At 39.4% G+C, this 4,490-nt stretch overlaps 2 long non-coding RNA genes across 3 annotated transcripts; both read right to left on the reverse strand.

Moving 5' to 3' along the window:
• Positions 1-722: 722 nt before the first annotated feature.
• Positions 723-1,156, reverse strand: LOC113307551. Its single transcript, XR_003339170.1, has 3 exons — positions 1,013-1,156; positions 837-884; positions 723-751 (listed from the first exon to the last, which is right to left on the reverse strand). It is a non-coding gene; the product is annotated as an uncharacterized LOC113307551 (long non-coding RNA).
• Positions 1,157-1,176: 20 nt separating this feature from the next.
• Positions 1,177-2,120, reverse strand: LOC113307550. 2 transcript variants are annotated; one of them, XR_003339169.1, is made up of 5 exons: positions 1,994-2,120; positions 1,800-1,900; positions 1,572-1,610; positions 1,397-1,464; positions 1,177-1,311 (listed from the first exon to the last, which is right to left on the reverse strand). It is a non-coding gene; the product is annotated as an uncharacterized LOC113307550 (long non-coding RNA). The 2 variants fall into 2 exon arrangements; XR_003339168.1 differs by having other exon boundaries at positions 1,397-1,610.
• Between the last annotated feature and the right edge of the window lie 2,370 nt (positions 2,121-4,490).

The raw sequence follows: 4,490 nt of genomic DNA on the forward strand, positions 1-4,490 counted from the left end.
CTAAAAACAAACACTATATAATCTACATTGTTCGACTAGTAATAATGAATATCGACTACAACATTCCCTTATCGCAACCGCTTAATCTCCCTTTCTCCAGAATGAGCATCCCTCGGTAAGTCTAGCTTTACCTCCAGTTGGTTGGCACAAGACAGTTTGACAATTTCCACATACAACCACTGTTTGTGAGTGACTGAATACAGTTGTTCTGCCTTCAAAAATCCAACAACAACACAAAGATTCAAATATTCATATATTCTCCAAAATCACAAGAAAAACTGAAAAATACAAGTAATAACTACTACTTACATGTTGAAGCATCCTTGGCACTTAATATCTGACAGCATAATTGTTAGTTTTTGTGCCCACTAGACAGCAGTGAAGCGAGACATTCCTTCGGCTTGTATTGCCGACGAGGTTGACTGCTGCCACCCTACATCCATAGTAGTATCCTGTTGGGGTGAAAAGTAAAGTGGCAAAACCTTCTTGCAGAAGAAATGTCGCTGTCACTGCCGAAATCTTCCATACACAAGCAAATTGGCAATGGTGGCAGAAATTCAAGGGAAAAGACAAAAAAAGTTGTTGTCTATCAAAAACACAAAATGCTGAAAACAATACAATAGCCCCCTTGAGTAGTTGATTGTAATAAACTCACCGGTACTACGACGTTCACTAGCCCCATCTTCTCTGCTTCAGAAGCATTGTAAAATCGAGCTAGAAATCACATTTCACGTGCTTTTTTCGGCCCGACCTGGTAAACCACCACCAGAAGAAAAATAACATGTTAAGGGCTATGATTCCCCCACTGCGCCAGAGAATTCAGTTTCAACACTTACCAAACGAGACATGATGGAACTTCCATAACCTGCGTCAAGACTTCCAACCTGCACAAATCCACCGTAAAAGGTATTTTGAGGAGATCAGAAAAATAATTCTAGTGTGCAATTTCTAGATATGCATTAAAAAATTAACATTCCAAAGAATGCTCATAAAACAAGCATAATACGAGTACCTTTGGACCTGTCTGGCCAAAAACGGCATTGTCAGCAGCTATTGTTAAATCACAAACCATATGCAATACATGTCCTCCTCCAACCGCATAACCTGCAAAGATATGTAGTAAACCTTTTTTGCCTTCTTCAACCATAGCAACGTGATTTCCTTTCACAAGTTTTATCTTAATCCATGTAAAATACTTTCTGAAACCCGAAGATAAATGAACTTGTAGCAGGTTCTGTGCACGCCGGTTGAAACAACCCACAATTGCAGACATCTCATCGTGGAGAGACGGAAAGAATGTCCCATCACAAACTACAGAATCAAACCATTCATTACAAACCCCAATTAGATGTACAAATAATAACTCAATAAAAAGAATGAGGACAGAGAACGTTACTCGAAAAGTCTCCGAGACAGTCTGAGTTCACATTTGATCGCAACATCAATTAGGGAGTGTCTCTTAGACTGCAAATGATGTCCTCCCATTAAAGTGATCAAGCAAATTGGAACATTGACATCTCAAAAACATCCAACAAGTTAAAGCGTTTCCAAAATTATTCTCAAATACATACAAACTGAATGGGAAGCAGTTTCGTTGACAGGCAGGCAGGCTAGCAAAAACACAATAGTGGAACTTCAAGTTAGTTCCGAAAAATTGAAATCATCCAATTTTGCAACAATTTCCACAGAAACACATAAACACAAACAAGCAAATAAACCCAAATCAGATTCAATAAAATGAAATCATAGATAAGAGATTGATAATGATGAAGATGGTGATTAGTACTAGGAGTAGTTACCATGAAGAAGGAGTTTGGGATTGAACCAAACGCTTAAGCTTGTGCCTCCTCTTCTCCAAATCAGGTTTTGGATTCAACAGATCGATATCATTTGAGAGAACCTGAAAAATACAACAACACCATCAGAATCAGAATCATCAATAGAGATGACTAATGAAACGAACAACGAATTAATGAACCACGAATCTTCTTACCATGATGAAGAAAACCCTAGAAAGCCTTTCGTTTCCTTCTTCTGAGCCGCAGCGGAGATTTTAGGTTTTGGAGGAACTGAGAAATTTTTTGTTTGAGGAGTTATATAAGAGAGAAGTTAGATCTTACGATCTCAGCAGTTGATAGCATTACGGGTTTACGGGTTCAACCCGCGGGTTCCCGGGCCGGGACGGGTTAACCCGTTTACTCACAAGCCGGCATTTCTCCAACCCGAACCCGGCTTGTTTTGAAACCAGCCGAGCCGGGTTCGGGTTTTCACGAGCCGGGCACGGGTTAACCCGCGGGTTTTGGCTTGTTTGCCAGCTCTAGTGAAAATACACATAGATAAATTTTGAGAGCTAATTGACAAATGCCATAGTCTCTAGTTCCACTCACGATTTAGACGCACTCATATATCTCCTCTGGGTATCAATCTGCATTCTATTTTACATTTTATTTTTTTAAAACAAAAAGAACCATAAATTAGAAAGAGCTGGTGGGGAGCCTACCAGTAAGTTGAGCTCCCACAAGAATGCCCGAGAAACTCTTTTTTTTTTGATCGAGTAAGAAACTTGTTCAAAATTAAAACAAAGATATAAGTTGGTCTAGAATTTAGCTCTGATGAAAAAAACAAAGAGGAAGGACAGGTCGACAATGCAAGCTATGCATGCAACATACACAAGGCAAATGCGACCAAGAACGTGAAATTGTCCAACTGGTGGTCCAATTGGCATTAGCAAGTTGTTGTTTGGAAACAAAGCAAGAGAAAGACAAGACCAGCTGCAGCACGATACATTCCAAAACGAGAAGTGACACTTATTCCTGGGTGTAAGTAAATTTCATTCCAAATTGTCTGGTTTAGGTGCATTTATTACAAGTGAATCTTAGCTAGCTGTGTCTCCAAAATAATATTCCATTCTCAAATTCGTTTAGATCACATACACATAGTTGAGATTCCGGTTCGGCTGCCATGGGCATGAGGCACATAGAATTTTCACTTTTTCAACTTCCAAACTCCAAATTACCGTCCAGTTATAATGCATCGTATGTGAAAATTGGAAATATTCTGAATGGGCTATTCACTTGTTGTAAAGTATAGTAGTACTTTACTTGGAAGTATAAAGAATATCCCAAAAATGTGTATGGGGCACTAACACACTATGTATCAACACATAGGTGTCAAGGAGATGAGGGTGAAGCCGTGAAGACATGGATAGCAACCACATGGTGTGACAACATTTTTGTTCATATGGGAAATCAACCACTTGGTTTTAATCATATCGACGCAAGTAAAGGAAAAAAACTCAACACGAGTTTAATTGCTTTTATCATACACTAACTTATCACTAATCAAGATTTTGTATGTCACATTCAATTAGACTTTTATTTCATTTCTGTGATCATGTAAATTCGCGTTCGCTATGTATTTTTAACGTTTGCCATCCACCACACAATGTCACGGTGTTTTAAAAAAAAAAAATCTGTGTGGCAGCTTGTATTGGGGTATGGTGATGGTGGAGCTGCTTTGATGGCGCTCTTCACGAGTTCACGGTGACGATGCAGCCGAACCGGAATTATGCTGTACGACTCTGGATAGTCGGGATGGTCTGATCTATTTTTTCTTGGATTAGAGTTGGACTTGGGCCTTGTTTGTATTTGACGTTTGGACCTTGTTTGCGAGACCATAGTGCGATGTGTGTTTGATGTATCGATCCTTTATATCGGGTTTCCGTGGGAGTATCAATTGTCTTCATTGGTATGCTTGGGGAAAATTCAGTTGTTGTTCATTTGAAGTTTGTATTTTATTTATTTATTTTTTTGGTAAAAGTTGGAAGTTCTTTTTTTTTTTTTTTTTTGAAGCATGCATATTAAAAGGAATTAGAATAAAATTTGTCGTGGGTATGTGGTACCCACGGAGTCCTGAAATAAAATGTGACTAATAAAAGATGAGATTGCCTGGTCCCATATTTTGATTGAAGAATTTCCTGTTTGGCTTGCATCTGCTGCATGGTTGGCCATTCCGTCGGCTGCTTGATTTCCTTCCTTGTAGTTGTGTTGCATAGCAGCTTGCAGGATCTGTCGGAGTGTACTTTTTATTTCTTCAATCATTCCTGTTATGTGCCAATGTGGAGGGGTAGAGGAAGTTATGAAACGCAAAAGGTTTTCTGAGTCTGTTTCAAAGAGAACTCTTGAACATTGCCTCTTTGTTGCTGTTCTTGTGGCTAATAGCAGAGCCCAAGTTTCCGAAGTTAATGCAGTCGTAATTCCCAGTGGTTGAGCTAGAACTATTAAAGTTATTGCGTCGGAGTCTCTGCAGATGAATCCCGCTCCCGCAAATCCTGGGTGACCTCTGGCTGCTCAATCCGTGTTAATCTTGATCCAGTTGATGTTCGGAGTGGACCATCCCATCGATATTTTTGATATCCTTTTATCTCTAATTGGGTGGTTAAATATCAGTGTATCTCCTGGAATGATTGGTGGAGAAGAGTGTATAGCCTC

The sequence above is a fragment of the Papaver somniferum genome, chromosome 9 (genome assembly GCF_003573695.1).
Source record: "Papaver somniferum cultivar HN1 chromosome 9, ASM357369v1, whole genome shotgun sequence".
NCBI classification, from domain to species: domain Eukaryota; kingdom Viridiplantae; phylum Streptophyta; class Magnoliopsida; order Ranunculales; family Papaveraceae; genus Papaver; species Papaver somniferum.